The following is a 21,021-nucleotide window of genomic DNA, read 5'->3' as shown; positions in this document are numbered from 1 at the left end:
GTTGGACATGTATATGACATTGAAATGGAAAGCAATAAAGACATATTCCTAAGCCAAACTCTCTTTAGAATTTCAGAACATAATTTTGTCAAGATTTAGATGTGCTGGAATGTCAACATGAGGTTAATGCAAAAAAAGTTCCTGATAAATTAGGAGTTTGGGATTTAACATATACACATTACTATATATAAAATAGATAACTAACAAGGACCTACTGTATAGCACAGAGAACTATACTGAATATTTTGTATGTATACCTGAAACTAACATAATATTGTAAATCAACTATTCTTCAATAAAAAAGTTCTTTTCCTAAAAATCCTTTTTATAATAAATCAGATGGATGACACTCAATGGGGGTGTAGATGTCAGAGGGCATGGTAGATGATGTTTTCCAAAAATGGCCATGGCAATATTTACAGTTCTGCATATTCATATAGAGCCTTGACATTCCCTTTGAAGAGCCTGAGACAATTTCCTTTTCTCTTGAATCTGAGTGAGAACAGACTGCTCTCACCAGCAGAGTACAGCTTCAACCTATCTTTCTCTCGGGGTGCTTGACCATGGAACCCAACCACCATACTCTGAGGAAGCCCAGGACACATGAAGAGTCGATGTGTAGATGTTCTGGCTGATTGTTTTGATGGTTTCATCTAAAGTCTCAGCCACAGTCAGTACTGTTATATAGTACTAGGTATCATATGTGATATAGGCATTATACAGTCCTGGATATCATATGTGATATAGATATCATATCAGCTAGATATGTGATGAAGCCTTTAGAGGATTCCAGCCCTAGACTTTGAGATTCTGGTTGTTTAGTAGAAACAACCTATCCAGCTGTGACCTATCCTAGTCTGTGAAACACTTATCTATGAGTATGATAAATGGTTGCTTTATGCCCCTTAGTTTTACAAAGTAGCCATAGCAACTAGAACAGGTGATAATTTGAAAAGGAAAAGGGAGAGAGGAAAATAAATTTTTAATGCATCCCTATCATGTTCTTTTGAAGATACCTGTGCTTTATTAACTCATTCAAATTATATATGTACTACTTCCTTCTTGTCAGGCATGTTTCTAAGTGTATTTTATTTAACTATCACAACTCTATAGAGATAGCGCATTATCTTCATTTTTCACGTAAGAAATTTTAAACACATGCCCTTAATTTGCCAGTCTTGGTAGAAGTTTAGTGCCCAATATATATATAAGGAGAAAGCCCATGTTCCTTGGCCATTTATACAAATGGTGGATTTCTTAAAAATTCCCATTCAGTTGGCAATAATTGTTACGTATCCTGGTCGGATGTGTCTCTGTAATCTGCACATTATAGTAGTCACTAGGTTTCTCTTCTTTTTAACTTCCTGAACATGGCCTGACCCAATCTGAGAGATGATGATCATAGGGTCCAGCCAGAGTTGGTACCATGCTGGCATCTGCAGTATACACTTAATAGCACATGGAAAAAGTGATCCAAGTTACAGCCATATTTCATGCCTGCATGGTACCACCAAATAATATCTTGGATCTGATTAAAAACTTAATCTCAATATATAACTTCACCTTTCCCTCTGGATTATGTTCCATATGCTTACCATGACTTCCTCTTCCTGATTTGGCAATCCCACAATAGAATACCTCTCCCATACTTTTACTCTTTCAGTTTGACTCAACTCATTCATTCAATAATCGTTTATGAAATGCATCCTATGTCTGGTGCATTGGTAGAAAGTAGAACATCTCAAACTGTGGGCATAATTCTGTGAAGGTTATGCTCACCTGATTTATGCCAGTTGCAGTGTGGTGCTAAGACAGACTGAGTCAACCCAACACCCAAAAAACTAACTTTAAAAATGTCCTGTGACAAGTTGGAACAGAAAACATGGAATTTTTTTTTAAATTTTATTTATTTATTTAATTACTTATACAGCAGGTTCTTATTACTTATCTATTTTATACATATTAGTGTATATGTGTTAATCCCAATCTCCCAATTCATCCCACCACCATCACCCGCCCCACTCCCCACCGCTTTCCCCCCTTGGGGTCCATACGTTTGTTCTCTACATCTGTGTCTTTATTTCTGCCTTGTAAACTAGTTCATCTGTACCATTTTTCTAGATTCCACATATATGCATTAATATACGATATTTGTTTTTCTCTTTCTGACTTACTTCAGTCTGTATAACAGTCTCTAGATCCATCCACATCTCAACAAATGACCCAATTTCGTTCCTTCTTATGGCTGACTAATATTCCATTGTATATATGCACCACATCTTCTTTATCCATTTATCTGTCGATGGGCATTTAGGTTGCTTCCATGACCTGGCTACTGTAAATAGTGCTGCAATGAACATTGAGGTGCATGTATCTTTTTGAATTATGGTTTTCTCTGGGTATATGCCCAGTAGTGGGATTGCTGGGTCATATGGTAATTCTATTTTTAGTTATTTAAGGAACTTGCATACTGTTCTCTGTAGTGGCTGTATCAATTTATCTTCCCACCAACAGTGCAAGAGGGTTCCCTTTTCTCCACACCCTCTCCAGCATTTGTCATTTGTAGATTTTCTGATGATGGCCATTCGAACCAGTGTGAGGTGATACCTCATTGTCATTTTGATTTGCATTTCTCGAATAATTAGTGATGTTGAGCAGCATTTCATGTGCCTCTTGGCCGTCTGTATGTCTTCTTTGGAGAAGTGTCTATTCAGGCTTTCTGCCCAGTTTTGAATTGGGTTGTTTCTTTTTTTAATACTGAGCTGCATGAGCTGTTTATATATTTTGGAGATTAATCCTTTGTCTGTTGATTCATTTGCAAATATTTTCTCCCATTCTGAGGGTTGTCTTTTTGTCTTGTTTATGGTCTCCTTTGCTGTGTAAAAGCGTTTAAGATTCATTAGGTCCCATTTGTTTATTTTTGTTTTTATTTTCATTACTCTAGGAGGTGGGTCAGAAAAGATTTTGCTGTGATTTATGTCAAAGAGTGTTCTTCCTGTTTTCCTCTAAGAGTTTGATACTGTCTGGTCTTACATTTAGTCTTTAATCCATTTTGAGTTTACTTTTGTGTATGGTGTTAGGGAATGTTCTAATTTCATCATTTTACGTGCAGCTGTCCAGTTTTCCCAGCACCACTTATTGAAGAGACTGTCTTTTCTCCACTGTATATCCTTGCCTCCTCTGTCACAGATTAGTTGACCATAGGTGTGTGGGTTTATCTCTGGGCTTTCTATCCTGTTCCATTGATCTATATTTCTGTTTTGTGCCAGTAGCATAGTCTTGATTACTGTAGCTTTGTAGTATAGTCTGAAGACAGGGAGTCTGATTCCTTCAGCTCCATTTTTTTCCCCTTAAGATTGCTTTGGCTATTCGGGGTCTTTTGTGTCTCCATACAAATTTTAAGATTTTTTTTTTCGAGTTCTGTAAAAAATGCCACTGGTAATTTGATAGGGATTGCATTGAATCTGTAGATTGCTTTGGGTAGTACAATTATTTTCACAATACTGATTCTTCCAATCCAAGAACATGGTATATCTTTCCATCTGTTTGTGTCATCTTCGATTTCTTTCATTAGTGTCTTATAGTTTTCTGAGTAACGGTCTTTTACCTCCTTAGGTACTTTTATTCCTAGGTATTTTACTCTTTTTGTTGCAATGGTGAATGGGACTGTTTCCTTAATTTCTCCTTCTGATCTTTTGTTGTTAGTGTATAGGAATGCAAGAGATTTCTGTGCATTAATTTTGCATCCTGAAACTTTACCTAATTCATAATTAGCTCTAGTAGTTTTCTAGTGGCATCTTTAGGATTCTCTATGTAGAGTATCATGTCATCTGCAAACAGTGACAGTTTTACTTCTTCTTTTCCAAACTGAATTCCTTTTATTTCTTTTTATTCTCTGATTGCCGTGGCTAGGAATTCCAAAACTATGTTGAATAAGAGTAGTGAGAGTGGACATCCTTGTCTTGTTCCTGATCTTAGAGGAAATGTTTTCAGTTTTTCACCATTGAGAATGATGTTTGCTGTGGGTTTGTCATATATGGCCTTTGTTGTGTTGAGGTAGTGTCCCTATATGCCCACTTTCTGGAGAGCATTTATCATAAATGGGTGTTGAATTTAGACAAAAGCTTTTTCTGCATCTATTGAGATGATCATATGGTTTTTCTTCTTCAATTTGTTAATATGGTGTATCACATTGATTGATTTGCATAAATTGAAGAATCCTTGCATCCCTTGCATGGGTAATAACTTTTCCCATAAAGGTGGTATAAGAATTAAATGAGATCATCGTGCAATGCGTATAATTTAATTCCTAGTCTATATTAAGCACTCAATACATGTTCAGGATGATGCACTTCATGTGTAACTTCACACAGGCTACTCAGTATTCCAAAGGTGAGTCTTGAGTCAGACATCACTTTCTCCCATTTTTCACCCCTCTTCTGGTGTTATTCCTATACTTGGCTTCAGTTTTCTAAGGTTTTTTGTTTTTTTTTGCAGTACGCGGGCCTCTCACTGTTGTGGCCTCTCCCGTTGCGGAGCACAGGCTCCGGACACGCAGGCTCAGCGGCCATGGGTCACAGGCCCAGCCGCTCTGCAGCATGTGGGATCTTCCCAGACCGGTGCACGAACCCGTGTCCCCTGCATTGGCAGGCGGACTCTCAACCACCGCGCCACCAGGGAAGGCCCAGTTTTCTAAGCTTTTATGGCGACAGTTATCCTTTTTGGTGTTAGCTTCAATTTTCCTCTCCCCAGCTTTACACACTATTCCACAGGAGGCAAATATTCTGGGCCATTGATCTATAAATGAGGGTGGTTCATCAGATTGAAACTGCTAGGATTTGGGCATATCTGAGCTGGAGCAAAGTGAGGTTGGATGCTGTGGAGTCTGGGGCAGACGGCTAAAGAGCTGTGGATATCAGATACAGCTAGTGCAGTGTCTAAGATCATAGACTCTGTGATCACATACTATTTGCCTCCATTTAAATTCCATCTCTGCTGGTTACACATTCTATTATCTTTGGCATACTACCCAACCTCTCTGAGCCTTGGTTTCTCCTTGTATAAAATAGGTATAAGAATCACACCATCCACCTGAGAATGTTGTGTAGGTTAACATCTGCCAAGTGCTTAGCACAGTCCCTGGCACATCCTAAGCATTTATACTGTTTGTGTGTATTTGATGCCCTGCTATACCACCTCTGGTCCTTAACCAGTCCCACAGAGGTGTATTTGGTGCCAACAGTAAATGTCTTTTCAGCTGTGGATTCAGCTGTGGCCATCTGGCGGGCAATGTCTGGGAGTGCTGGAGAGTGAGGTGGCTTCTGTGTAGGGATCAGCAGCATCTGCTTCTGGGAGAGAAGCTCTCCATGCTCCCTGGCATGTGCTCCACTCATAAATTCTCCCAGAAATGGAGATGCAGCTGAGCCTCACCATTTGTGGAAGAAGGCACACTCCCTTCCTCTCTGCTTTATCTGTTTGGAGCTGGGGCCACAGCACTTAGTTTGACATGCATCTACTGGCTTATAATGGCTTTCCCAGAAGAATCCCTGCAGGTGTCTCTGCCATAGTTCCTGGAGGAGAAGAAAGCCTATTGCTAAAAAAATAGCCACAGAGAAAGGAATGCTTATTTAAACAGGTTTGGGTAATTTAATTTGCATCTTTAGAAATGTTCAATAATTCCTGTGGTAGGCAGAATGGCTTACCAAAGGTGTCCATGACCTAATCTCTGGAACCTGTGAATATGTTACTTTGGACTTCCCTTACAAAAGGACTTTGCTGATATAATTAAGATTACAGACTTTAAAACAGTGAGGTAACCTGGATTAGCCCGGTGGCCCCAACCTAATTACATAAGTCTTTAAAAGCAGAGAACTTTCTGCAGGTAGAGCTAGAGGGTTGTACCTGAAGGAGAAACCAGAGTGATTCAAAGTCTGGGAGGGACTCGACCCTCTGTTGCTGGAGATGGTCACTTGGAAGGAAGGAGAAAACAGGCTGGCATCATCGAGGAGCAGAGACAAGCCCCCAGCTGACAGCACCAAGGAAACAGGGATCTCAGTACTACAACCACAAAGAATTGGATCCAGCCAATAACCTGAAGGAGCTTGGAAATAGATCACTCTCCAGAGCCTTCCAGTAAGAACCCAGCCCAGGTGGCACCTTGTTTTGGCCATGCAAAACCCTAAGCAGAGGACCTAACTGAGCTCACATGGACTTCTGACCTACAGAACTGTGGGATGATAAATGCGAGTTGTTCTAACCCACTAAGTTTGAGATAATTTGTTATTGCTCCAATGGAAAACTAATACAACTTCTAAAAATATAATAGCATTTAAATTATTTGGGCTGGCCAAAAAGTTCATTTGGGTTTTTAGTAACATCTTACAAAAAACCCAAATGAACTTTTTGGCCAACCAATACTAGGCCTGTCCTAGTCTAGTCCTGGTTTTCCTCTAGCCCTTCATTCCATACTACTCTCTGCAATGTCAAACTTCCCCCAATATCACCACCTCTGATGGCCTCTCTCTAGCCCAGGCTTTTTGAATGAGAGCATCAGTGCAATTTGGGGCAGGAAGTTCCTCATTGGACAGGACATTGCCCTATGCATTGCAAGACTTTTCACATCCTTGACTCCTTTGGTCCTAAATACCAGTGGCATTGCCCATTTATTGTGACAACGATAAATAAAACCCCCAGGGAATGTTAAGTTAGAGCATCACTGTAAGCAATATGTAAATATTCAACCAGTATGTTTTGAACAACTACTAAGCACCAGGAAGTCTCGTAATACTGGACAATTTGAGTGGATAAGAGTACCTGCCTTGAAGGGAGTTACATGGTAATGTGATACATTAAGAAAAAGAATGTATAAAAAAACACTTTTAGTTTAGCAGTTCAAAATGCTGTAGAAGAAAAAACAGGATAATATGGTGGCAAGGCAAGAGGTAAAGTATATACCTTTTCTGGAGGGATCAGAAAAGACATCTCTTTGGAGGTTGTACTGAGTTGAGACATAATGTTGAAAGGGAGTAGCCACCTCAAGGTTAAGGAAAAAAAAATCCCAAGCAGAAGGATGAGCAAGTTCAAAGCCCTTTGAGACAGGGAGGGCTTGGCGTTTTCAAAGGCCAGAAAGGTCAGTTGATCTGGAGCAGAGTGAACAATAAGGAGAAAGGAGCATAAGGAGGCATGAGAAGCAAGTCAGGGTCAGATCAAACATGACATTGTAGGCTATGGGTGGGTACTTTTATGTAATTCTGGTGTCAATGGCAATCCATCGGTAGTTTTTTTCTTTTTTTTTTTTTAACATTTTTTGTGACACTTTCAAAGTTAAGTTGTTAAAAGTTACCCTGTGTTAATGTAATTAATCACCCAGCTTTTCAAGGCCAATCTTGTCTATGAATATCTCCAGCCACTGTCTTCACCCCCAGATTACTTTGAAGCAAACCCCAGGCATAAGAAAATGTCATCTCTAAATCATCCTATTTTAAATACTGTAAAAACAACAACTCCTTTTTAGGCATAATATTAATGCCATTATTATACCTAAAAGGAAGAAAAATTGTATAATACCATTAAATATATTGAAGGATTTTTAAGCAGGAGAATAAGTTTGTCTGGTTTAGCTGTTAGGAATCTCACCTTGGAATCCTGTGGAGGGCAGAGTGTGAGGCAAGAGGGCAGACATGGAGACGGGGAGACCGGTCAGGAGGCTGTGTAGTCTTGGAGGTCAGGAATGATTGTGGACTAGCCAGTGTGTTAGTGGTGGGTGGTGATGGCTTAGATATGGGCTGGAAAGGAAATGATGAATTAAACATGACTCTTGTGGTTTTGGTCTGAGTGACTGGGTAGAGTATTGTGACATTCATGGACCAAGGAGGGTGGTTTGGGGAGAGGGATGTCAATAATAATTACAAGCTCATCAACACAGGCCTTTCTACTTATGTCCTGGACCTTCTTGCCTTCAATCATCACTTCCACCATTGCCCACACCACCACTTAAATTCTCCTTGGCAATCTAGGCCATGCTCACATGCTTTCTCTTTCTTTGTGGTCTTCTAGATTCTCCATTTAATAGTTCGTGATGTTTCTGTCTATATTTAATTTTTAAAAAAATCTTAATAAATGCATGTGGTTAAAAACTTTAAGTAATGGTGAAAGACTTGTTATAGAAAACAACTGTGTCATGTCACATCCTGGCTCTGCCATGCATTAGCTCTCTGACCTGGGGTGAGTAACTCCCATTCTCTGAGCATTTCTTCTCTCAGCTACAAAATGAGGTCATTCTAGCTACCTTATTAGGTGGTTGGATGATATTAGAGCTAATTAATACAAGCCTTTTTCATACCTATTTAGCACTAGTCAAAGACGGTGGGTTGCTGCTGGCATCGTTGTAGCTATCATCATTGTTATTGAACATTCTCACCAAAGAGGAGAGAGTGATGGCATTCAACTGGGATTGTGCCATTTTTGCTGGGATCCGAAAGCAATACATCGGACTCAGCAGCCAGAATGAGGATGGCACCTAGAGAAACAAATCACCAAGCTCTGCACACTGTGAATGGCTCTTCAATGATACTGGGAGGATAGCTCGAACTTAATCCACTTCAGGTCTGAATTAATAAAAAGCAGACATTGCTTGAAGCTGTAGACTTTCATATTAGCCTAATTTGTGTAAACCACCTGCCTTTCTTGCCCCCTATACACATATGCATGCGTGAGCTCACACACACACACACACACACAGACATCTGCAATGTAGAGGTATATCTGACCTATCACTTCAGTCATTAAGGCTTTGGTTGGCCATTATTTAAGAGTTCAAGAGAAATCTCAGGGTTTTGCTATGCAGAGATCTTATCACGGGCACCCATAAATCCCAATTAGGCAGCTTGTGGCAGAGCCAAAAGAAGAAGCACGGTTCCCGTTTGTTCTCAGGGTCTCATTAATGACATGCCTTCACAGTGAGTTACAGATGGAAGTGATGTCTCCAAACAGGATTGTTAGTAGATGGGTGGAGAGTGGGGTCACAGGCTACTCTTTTCTCTGCTGCAAAGGTATGTAAAGGAGGCCCAGGACCAGCAGAAGCTTGTAAGTTAGGACATGTAGATCAAAGCTCACTTCACTTCCCTCAACATTGATTTTTGACTCAGACCTGAATTTGAATCCAGCTAATATTGGCTAATTCAGAACCTTGGCCATGCTTCTGAGCCTCGCCAAGCTTTCAGGATTTTCCCTTATGCAGAAAATGAGGAAGGACAATGCATTCCATGTGAGATTGCTGCAAGAATTTAAATACTGTATGTAAAGTGCCTAGTAGAGTGTCTGTAACACTGTTTTGTAATTAAAGTAAATTTTCTATATTATTCCTTCTCCCTCTGTTTCCTTGTCTATAAACAAAGGAGCCTGGTTCCAGCCGAATATTTTTTGACAATAAAGTCTGTGGTATAAACAAATGAAATTACACACACACACACACACACACACACACACATACTTCTTCTGAAATCAAGTTTGCTCTTTTGCAGTTTGAAAGTCAGTCTAGAACACTGACTTTCAGAGAAACAGACTTAAAAAAATCTATCAAATGGTACCAAAGAACTTAGAAGTTAAAAATCTGCGCTCTAGAGCCCATGTGCCACAACTACTGAAGTCCACGTGCCTAAGGCCCAAGCTCCGCAGCAAGAGAAGCCACCACAATGAGAAGCCCGCACACCACAACGAAGAGCAGCCCCGGCTCGCTGCAACTAGAGAAAGCCTGCACGCAGCAATGAAGAACCGACGCAGCCAAAAATAAATAAATAAAATTTTTTTTAAAAAAAGAATAAACTGACTCAAGTCGAGACATGACACTATAAATACTGTGATGCTAGGGAGCAGACAGGTGAGATGATCTCATTGTATCTGGGAAGTGGGGCTCTGATGTGGTTTTAGGAAGAGGTTCTTTTTGTGACATTCAGACAGGGATGAGTGGCCAGCCAATGAGCAAGGGAAGAAACAAGTCTAGTTAACAACTGTCACCATACATAATTACAGAATTGTAACCACGTTTTTATACTGGAACATTTGGTATTAATATTATTTCCCTCAATAAAATATTTGTATGGAAAATAATGAAACATTTCTTAATTCCACTTCCTAGTAATAGCCACCAATAACATTCTGGTGATTTTTTTTTATCTATGGTTTACCTTCTATACACATTTGTTCACATATCGATATACACTACAAGCCATCTGCTTTATACAAAATCAGACTCATTTGCTATCTAACTTTACCACCATTCTTGTTCACAGGTCTTTAATCATCATTATTTAAATATTCTCCAAAATCATGCTTTCAGATGTCCTCATTATTATGTTATTACTGTATTTAATTAACATCCCCTAGTGTGGATTTAACAGTATGTCCTTAATCAGTCCCATGAGGCACAGCATTCTAAGAAGGTAAGGACAACACCCTCATCTACTCATTCACCATCATATCCCCAGCACCTCACCCAGGCTCTTGCACACAGTAGGTACCCAGTAAACATTTGCTGACTGACATAGTTGATATTTACATTATCATCATTTTATTTTTGCTTATATACACACACAACTCTAGTGAAAATTTCTCAACCCCAATCTTAGTCTGACTCTACTTTCTTTTAAGTTAATTAACTAATACTGGATTTTTTTTCGATCCAAGTCTAAGGTAAACTTGCAGTCCTTTGATACATGTTGCCAAATTTGTATTGCCCTGAAGCTGTAAACCATTTTTTCCCTCCCACCACCAACGTATGACAAAGTCCTTTCCCTGTACTCCTGCCAACAGTGGATATTTATTTTTAATCCTTGCTAATTAGAGAGTAGGAAATGGTATCTTATTTTATTAATGAATAGTAAGGCTGAACATTTACTTATGGGTTTATAGTCATTTGTAGCTTCTTAGTGAATTCTGTTCCTTTTCTTTGTTTTTTTAACATAACTTTGAGTTCTAGATTATGAATATTAATGTGAACAGAACTGTGCCTGATATATAGGTATGTTTTATATAAACATATATTTAGTTATGTGTATATGTGTGTCTATCTATCTATAGCTAGCTAGCTATATTTTAGTTATTGGGAAAAGCCAAGTTTGTGAATCATTGTATGTGTTTTAAATAAGGATACAATGAGGGACTTCCCTAGTGGTCCAGTGGTTAGGACTTGGCGCTTTCACTGTCAAGGACGCAGGTTCGATCCTGGTCAGGGAGCTAAGATCCTGCAAGCCATGCAGTGCAGCCAACATAAATAAAAAAACAAACAAACAAACAATAAAATGATGCATGCGGGTACAATAATCCCTGAAATTTTTATTTTCAATTGTGAGAGATAAATGATATGGGAGGGCTGGGAGGCATAAAGGATTGTAATTAAGAGCATGGACTCTGGATCAAGGCTTTCTGGGTCTAAATCCTGACCCTCTGCTTAGTTTTGAAGCATTGGTAAGTAAACCAACTTCAGTAAATTTCAGTTTCTTGACCTAAGAAAGGGGGGTTAATTATGCCACCTACTTCATGTCGGTTTGATAAAGATCAAAGTTTATGAGAACTGTAAATACATAGAAATTGGCTGACACATAATTGGTTAATTTTAGCTAGTTTTAAAAGCAAACAGATTAGTTAAGCATACCTAGTGATAATTATACAGAGGAGATGCACAGGCTTGTGTGGTAGAGAATAATTGTCCATGGGGTGGGGGCTGGGGGCTGGGAGAAAGGTGATCTAGAGAAGATGGTTAAGGAAGATGTCTTTGAGTCAGGCAAACAATGGGGGAAAGGAACCTTCAGACACAGGGAACAGCCTGTACAAAGCCCCTGCAGTGAAAGGAAGTGAAAGGAGGTCAGTATTGCTGAGGGGGAGTAAATGAACAAGAAAGTGGGGCAACATTAGTAGAAAAAAGCAGGCTGAGGCCAGACTACTCAGGGCCTTATGGACCATCAAAAAGGATTGTTGATTGGATTTTACTTAGTGAGGGAATAATATTACCCTGTTAAATAAGAACAGGTTTTAGACGAAATACACAGGAGATGCTTAAAACTGCATTTATTACACATATTTGTAGCAGATAAAAGATTGCATTTTTAACACCAACACCCAAGAATGTCTTGCAAGTCCTAGTAGGCTGTGAACTCTCTTTGCAGAGAAATCTTCAGCCACTTGTAAGCCAGCAGGAAGCCTCCCAACCTCCTGTCTCACAGGAGAGTGGTTGTACTATGTACTGCCAATGTCCCCCAGGTTATAGGTGTTCTCGTCACGCTCCCCTACGGCACTAAGAGACTGCAGCTATTTCATACCCTTATCCACAATTTGGCTCAACTTCTTTTCCTTTCTCTTCTCACAGTTTAGCCATTGGGATCACATCTACTTTTTACTGGTTGTTTTACATCTTTAGAACCCAAAGGCAGCAGCAAAAATGCTGGGTCACCATCAAGGTTAATAATAATAAGAAGAAGACAAAGCAAAACAAAACCATTTTTTGGTGACAGATGTCTGTATGAGGAGGCTCAACTCTAACCAGCTTCCTCTGCTAAACCCATATTTCATTAAGCCTAGAGGGATGGCTTCTCATTCCTTCTTTAATCTAATTTATTGTGCTGGCCAGCAAGTGGATAATATACTTTCATCTGTATCCCAGGATTTGAGGGAGGTATTAATCAGTATATTTATTCTTCAATCCTGGAACATCTGTGTAACAAAGACATTAATTGACGTCTACTGAAAGACTTGCTATTCCAATAATACATCTACCAAGGTAATCAAGTAATATTGCTAATGACTATGTCATGTTAAAAAAAAAACTGTGAACAGCCTAAGAGATATGTAGAATACATAATTCACTGACCATAACACTGATGTCATATGTTAATATTTAAGTGACAATTTACAGTCATTTGTAAAATATTTCACTATAAAATTTAAGAAGTCAGGACTCCAAACGAGAGAGCAACAGAAAGAACTCAGACTTTGTCTCAGATCCACATGGGTTGTTTGAACCCTAGTTTTGATACTTGCCAGCTGCAAAGATTTTGAATAAGTCTCACTCTCTTTTTCTCATCCTCTCACTGGTCTCCTTATGTATTACAAAATGAAGATACTGTTAATGCCTCATTTTGGTATTGCTCAAAGAATTAAATAATACTGAGCTAATATTTAATGAGTGGGAATTGCTTACACATTTATCATTCAAACCTCACAATAATACGAGGATATTGGTTTTATGAAACCCATTTTCAAGAAAGGAAACTGATATTAGATGACGGGCTCAAAAGAATTAGGATTGAACTTGGGTCTCAATGGCTCTAAATTTCATACACTTTCCAATCCAAAGCATTGACATGCATATATAACTGTTCTTCAGTGATGCCTGGAAATTCCCTCCCGCCTTCCTCCATGACTGGAAATCAATCTCAAGCAAACTGGGAAAACTGGTTATAAACCAAGAAGTGTTTATTCCCAAATGCCATCCCCTTGAGAGGATACCACTCAGACCCAGTCAGACAAGTTTTTAACATCATAAAAGATCTAAAGGATAGCAAGGTGCTTAGTACATCTTTCTCTGCTGTCACATTTGTAACCATTTCCCGTTTTAATGTCTGTCACAGCTATTGAATTCATGCTCATATAATCTCTAGTATGAATTAATAATACCCCCTACTGTCAATGTTCTCCCCTCAAGACCCTCATTATCACTACTGTCAGGGTGGCTTCTGTAATACAGAGCTGGTGTGTCCCTTCTTGTAAAGCTTGACTTACTTCACAATGGTTCCAAAACCTAAACACAAAACCTGGCATTCTGTACTCTGGCCCCTCCCTTATCCAGTCTTCCTTCTTCCTTACCTGCATGTACCAAATATCACAGCCTCCTGTTCCCCCCTCCACTCACCAGACTTGTTCAATTGATGTAGATATGTCTTCCCATAATATATAAATCCTACCCGGGCTAATGGCTTGGCTGGAACTTTGTATGTTCCGCCTTCTACACTTCCCTCAAATAGCAGAATGAATGATACTTTATCATTTTTCATCCTTAAAGATATTAATGATGTGCATGTTTTTCTTTCTTGTTAGACTACAAGTTCTCTTATGAAGAATGCCTGCCATTTCTCCAGAGATCTATCATGTTGCTCAGCACCTGAAAGTACACATTGGACACACACACACATCCCTGAATGATTGAATCCATGACTGTAAGCTCTTTAAGAGCAAAGGTTCCTGTTCCAGAGCTCCTAGCAAAAGACCTGAACTTTTTTTTTTTTTTTTTTTTTTATAGGAAACGTCCAGAATAAGCAAATTTACTGACAGAAAGTAATGGGTATTTGCCAAGTGGTAGAAGGAAGTGCGGGATGGGGAGTGGCTGCTAATGGTTATAGGGTTTCCTTTTTTGTTTTTTTAAACATCTTTATTGGAGTATAATTGCTTTACAATGGTGTGTTAGTTTCTGCTTTATAACAAAGTGAATCAGTTATACATATACATATGTCCCCATATCTCTTCCCTCTTGTGTCTCCCTCCCTCCCACCCTCCCTATCCCACCCCTCTAGGTGGTCACAAAGCACGGAGCTGATCTCCCTGTGCTATGCAGTTGCTTCCCACTAGCTATCTATTTTACATTTGGTAGTGTATATATGTCCATGCCGCTCGCTCACTTTGTCCCAGCTTACCTTTCCCCCTCCCCGTGTCCTCAGGTCCATTCTCTAGTAGGTCTGTGTCTTTACTCCCGTCTTGCCCCTAGGTTCTTCATGACCTTTTTTTTTTTTTAGATTCCATATATATGTGTCAGCATACGGTATTTGTTTTTCTCTTTCTGACTTACTTCACTCTGTATGACAGACTCTAGGTTCATCCACCTCACTACAAATAACTCAATTTTGTTTCTTTTTGTGGCTGAGTAATATTCCATTGTATATATGTGCCACATCTTCTTTATCCATTCATCCATTGATGGACACTTAGGTTGCTTCCATGACCTGGCTATTGTAAATAGAGCTGCAGTGAACATTTTGGTACATGACTCATTTTGAATTACGGTTTTCTCAGGGTATATGCCCACTAGTGGGATTGCTGGGTCGTATGGTAGTTCTATTTTTAGTTTTTTAAGGAACCTCCATACTGTTCTCCATAGTGGCTGTATCAATTTACATTCCCACCAACAGTGCAAGAGGGTTCCCTTTTCTCCACACCCTCTCCAGCATTCGTTGTTTGTAGACTTTTTGATGATGGCCATTCTGACCGGTGTGAGATGATATCTCATTGTAGTTTTGATTTGCATTTCTCTAATGATTAATGATGTTGAGCATTCTTTCATGGGTTTGTTGGCAATCTGTATATCTTCTCTGGAGAAATGTCTATTTAGGTCTTCTGCCCATTTTTCGATTTGTTTGTTTGTTTTTTTGATATTGAGCTGCATGAGCTGCTTGTATATTTTGGAGATTAATCCTTTGTCAGTTGCTTCATTTGCAAATATTTTCTCCCATTCTGAGAGTTGTCTTTTCGTCTTGTTTATGGTTTCCTTTGCTGTGCAAAAGCTTTTACGTTTCATTAGGTCCCATTGGTTTATTTTTGTTTTTATTTCCATTACTCTAGGAGGTGGGTCAAAAAGGATCTTGCTGTGATTTATGTCATAGAGTGTTCTGCCTATGTTTTCCTCTAAGAATTTGATAGTGTCTGGCCTTACATTTAGGTATTTAATCCATTTTGAGTTTATTTTTGTGGATGGTGTTAGGGAGTGTTCTAATTTCATTCTTTTAAATGTAGCTGTCCAGTTTTCCCAGCACCACTTATTGAAGAGGCTGTCTTTTCTCCATTGTATATTCTTGCCTCCTTTATTAAAGATAAGGTGACCATATGTGCGTGGATTTATCTCTGGGCTTTCTATCCTGTTCCATTGATCTATATTTCTGTTTTTGTGCCAGTTCCATACTGTCTTGATTACTGTAGCTTTGTAGTACAGTCTGAAGTCAGGGAGCCTGATTCCTCCAGCTCCGTTTTTCTTTCTCAACATTGCTTTGGCTATTCGGGGTCTTTTGTGTTTCCATACAAATTGTGAAATTCTTTGTTCTAGTTCTGTGAAAAATGCCAGTGGTAGTTTGATAGGGATTGCTTTGAATCTGTAGATTGCTTTGGGTAGTAGAGTCATTTTCACAATGTTGATTCTTCCAATCCAAGAACATGGTATATCTTTCCACCTATTTGTATCATCTTTAATTTCTTTCATCGGTGTCTTATAATTTTCTGCATACAGGTCTTTTGTCTCCTTAGGTAGGTTTATTCCTAGCTATTTATTCTTTTTGTTGCAATGGTAAATGGGAGTGTTTCTTTAATTTCTCTTTCAGATTTTTCATCATTAGTGTATAGGAATGCAAGAGATTTCTGTGCATTAACTTTACATCCTGCTACTTTACCAAATTCATTGATTAGCTCTAGTAGTTTTCTGGTAGCATCTTTAGGATTCTCTATGTATAGTATCATGTCATCTGCAAACAGTGACAGCTTCACTTCTTCTTTTCTGATTTGGATTCCTTTTATTTTTTTTTCTTCTCTGATTGCTGTGGCTAAAACTTCCAAAACTATGCTGAATAATAGTGGTGAAAGTGGGCAGCCTTGTCTTGTTCCTGATCTTAGTGGAAATGGCTTCAGTTTTTCACCATTGAGGACGATGTCGGCTGTGAGTTTGTCATATATGGTGCAAGGCCTGAACTTTTGATACCTAGGATCCATTTAGCTTTGAAACTACTTCAACTCATTCCTTTGAGGTGAGGATGGGAATCCACCCTTGGTTCACTCCAATGTCTTTATGTGGGGTTCCATTACTCCGCATATCACGTTGCATAGTTACAGTGATTATGTGATTGATTCAGGAATAAGCAGTCACTCAGCCAACGTCAGTGATTCCCAGAGAGAATCAAAGATTCTCATGCCTTAACATGGGATGTGATGGTAATTCTCTTGTAACTAATAGGGGAGATCATCTTCTTGCATGGATTCAATACCGGAGAACCAGAGCTGAAACACCAAGGGAAAGACATCCCATCTTGATTATATCATTTGTGTCCATTTAGATCCCAGCCTGAACCTAACCAGCCCTCCTCCTTATGCTTAATTTACTTGAAAAAATAGTTCTTCTCTCTGATTAAACCAGTTTGAGACTAGTTTTCTGTCACTTGCCACCAATGAGTCTTATGTATTAAGTAGGTATCGGTAAATTTCTTGAAGAGATTCTTCAGGCAGTAAACAAAGCTGCCATTGATGGCCCGTGGAAGAGCCCTTAACAAGGAGCCTTTGATATTGGAGAGAAGATCTGAATATTAATTCCAGTTCTCTCGTGAGGACAGTAAATTTTGGTCTGACCTTCACTAAAAGCTAAACAAACAAGATTCTTATCAACTCCTCACAAGTTCCTGTCAAAAAGCACTAAAAGCACAGCACTGTGTAGCAATTGATGTGAAGATCTTTTACAGTGTAGAACTACTTACAGATGATATAGTTAGGACACCATGGGAGGAGTACAAGGTTGGAGGGTCAGGTTATTTAAATGGCAAAGGGAGATGGTTGATAAGAACTTAGGTGGACCTTTGATAATGAGATATTATTTTCTCCCTGGTTCTCTGTTTTTAGTCAGTTGGGCTCTGTGGTTCAAATGCTTTTGAATCTTGACTGTACAACTCTGTTTTTCGTCAGTTGGGCTCTTGACTGTACAACTCTGTTTTTCGTCAGTTGGACTGTACGACTGTATCTCAGCCTCAGTATTCCCATCTGTATAATGGGCCTAATAAGTTAATACATGTAAACTTTTAGCAAATTGTCTGGCACTCTAGGTTCCCTAGTTCAATGATTCTCAGACATTTTTTGACTACAGCCAATGGTAAGAAATATATTGAACATCTAACCCAGGACACACTCACCCACACCTACACCTGCAACAGAAGTTTCTGAAAGATGATCTTATTCTTACAATGCACAACACATTCTCATATTTTTCATTAGCATGGCCATGATCCACTAAACTGGTTTCATGCCCATTGATGAGTTTTGACCTGCAGATTGAAAAACGTTATCATAGATCAATATACGGTGCAAAATGCATTCCAGGTCAATGTCCATTACATCTAAGCACAGCTTTGGTCCTAAATCCCTGTAGAGTCTCTCACCTTAATGAACAAGACTGTACCACACTGACTTTTTCGTTCTCTTATGGTCCCAGACTTATACCAGAGTCGATGGAAGGAGCTTTCCATATCCTCTATCCCCTGGACACACCTCTGACTTTCACTCTGCTTCCAAAGTGTTTCTTCCCACCTGTTTTGCTATGTGAGAGGACTCATCAAAAATTAAACTGCAGCGGAATGAGAGGCTGAGGTTCTCACACTTTAGTTTGTGTATCTCTCAGGGAGTTCAAAAATATTTTAGAACGTTCCAAGATTGTATTTCAGTAGGCTTGGCAGGGGTTCTGGAGTTTAACAAGTTTAACAAGCAGCCAGGGGTTTTTGATGAGAGGGGTGGGGCATACAATGCTTGGGTAAACACTATCACTAACAGAGCACAAGGTTACCCTAAACTCCATTGGAAGCTGGAGGTGGGGAATCGTGACATTCCTGGCCAGCAGCAAAAATGTGAAAGTTTCCTTAAAACTGAGTGTTGAGGATGGGGAGGGAGAAGATAGTTGCTTCCGTCTTCAGCATAATCTGAAAGCAGAGTGGGAGAGACCACACACGGGCAGTTTTCCTGTCCCTCTTCAGCCCAGCTGGCTTACTTCATTAAGCCAAACAGGTGGCTGTCTTTATTAAATGATAAGGGGATTTAGGGATGTGAAGAGGTGGCTAGGATGTGGGCAGTAAAAGCAATACAGCAATCTCCAATCTTGTTATTTTTAAATGTGGGTGTTCCATATGTTAGATCCTAGTGGGTGGCAGCTTCTCTGTACCCAGGGGAACTATGTTCTAGTCTTTGCACTAGTATGAGAGGCTTGCTGAGCCTTCATTATTTCTCCAAACTCCTGCAACTCTTTTCAAGGGAGCGCCTGTTGAGAATTTGTTTGAGTCACGTTTGGAGAGATCACTCGAATAGTCAGATCTGTAACTCAGTCACTTGAAAACAGAAGAGAGGACCTGGATTCCCGTCCTTCATTCTCTGACAGAAATGGTCACTTAAGCACCGTTGACTGTGTGATGTCCTTTGGACTAGATGGCTTCCAGGGCCCTTCCCTTCCAACTCTAAAGTGTCTAGAAATCTGTGAGTTACTGGGATATAAATGTAATTTAGTTCAAAGCCTTAAGTAACAGACTGAGGAACACCGGAAATAGGTTGGAAATGAAATTTGACCTATGAGTCCCAAGGGTTCAGGTTTCTGTGAGTCAGCCTGGGAAAAAGCAACAGTTTGAAGAAAAAGTTGTGGGATGGGGGAAAGGTTGGCGGGGGTGGCAAGAAAACTCAACTTGGAGCCAGGGCTGATGGAGACAAAACCCAAATTCTCTAAACTCTTAGCTGCCTAGCCTCGAGAAAGCCACTAAACATCTCCAAGTCAGTTTCATTATCAATAAAATGGGAATAACACACTTGTAAGGTGAAAAGTGTGTATGTTCCTTTAGCCAACTACCCATTCATGCATTCACTCATTGAGCAAAATTAAGTACTATGGCAGGTTTCTGAACCATTGTTTGATCAAATGAGGGAAGGTATATGAGCTTGTCGAGCTGAGTAGAATATTTGATAAATTACTGGCTGTGCTTTATAGCAAAGTTTTCCTTCCTCAGTAGCTTTCCTTGTAATGTTCCCTCATACCTACTCCTTGCTCTGGATCTGTGCAAGTCCTATGGTATCCTTTATAATAGAAATCTATCATTTAGCATTCCTTGCCTTATACCCTCCTCCTCCTCCTTTTTCTTCTTCTAAGAACTCCACTTTTCTGTGATAAACCATTCTGCCATTATTCCAAGTGTCCCTGGTGAAGCTGTCAATCACAGCATCCAACCCTTACTATGGAGCTAGGAAAATGACCCAGGCCGTCCAATCTGAGTACTTATCCTTTCTTGCCATAGTAATTTGTCCAGGGAAGAAACCTGACCCAAGCATAGCCTTCTCTAAGATTTACTATGTGAATTCTGGCAGAGAAAGACTCTCTTTTCTTTTGGATATTGAGTATGCCATGGTTTTCCTGACACACAGAGGGATTTAGAACTCAGGAACGAAGATGTCAGAGCTCTTAAAACTTCATTCGGGCAACTGGATCCCACTGTGCCTAAAGCCAGACCCTAGACTTCCAGTTCTGTTAGCCAATATATTCTCTTTCTGGTTAGGTTAGTTGGAGTTCAGTTTTTCTCACTTGCCCTGAACACTCCATCCTTCAAAGTCTGCCTCAATTTATACTTTCTCACGTCATCTCTTTGATCTCCTTCACCAGATGTCACCAGCAGAGTACATTTTCTTTGCCTTCTATTGAGATTTTCTCTATTACTGACTGGTTTTATGGTTAATTACATGTGTGTCTATGCTCTCCTCATGTCCAGTATTAGATCATCTATTTTCAAAGGAAGTCATCTTAAATATTTATCATCAATATTGTTGTAATTAAAAATAATTTAATATTAACTAATAGGAACTATTATGTGCTAGAACGTGTGCTAATGGTTTATATGTGCTATCTTATTTAATTATTAAAATATTGCTATTAGGTAGGTTTTATTATTCCATTTTATAGATTAAACAAAAAACAGATTCAGTAATAAGGACCTACTGTATAGCACAGTGAACTCTACCCAATACTCTGTAATGACCTATATGGGAAAAGAATCTAAAAAAGAGTGGATATATGTATATGTATAACTGATTCACTTTGCTGTACAGCAGAAAGTAACACAACATTGTAAATCAACTATACTCTAATGAAAATTAAAAAAAAACAACGGATTCAAGGAAGGTAAGTGATTTACCCAAGTTCTTTCAGCAAGTGAGCAGAAAGCAGGGTTAAAATCTAGATCTCTCTTACTCAATAAGTTGTATGCTTAA

This window comes from Grampus griseus (genome assembly GCF_964374135.1).
Source record: "Grampus griseus genome assembly, chromosome: 19".
Taxonomy (NCBI): domain Eukaryota; kingdom Metazoa; phylum Chordata; class Mammalia; order Artiodactyla; family Delphinidae; genus Grampus; species Grampus griseus.
This window is presented reverse-complemented; position numbering follows the sequence as displayed.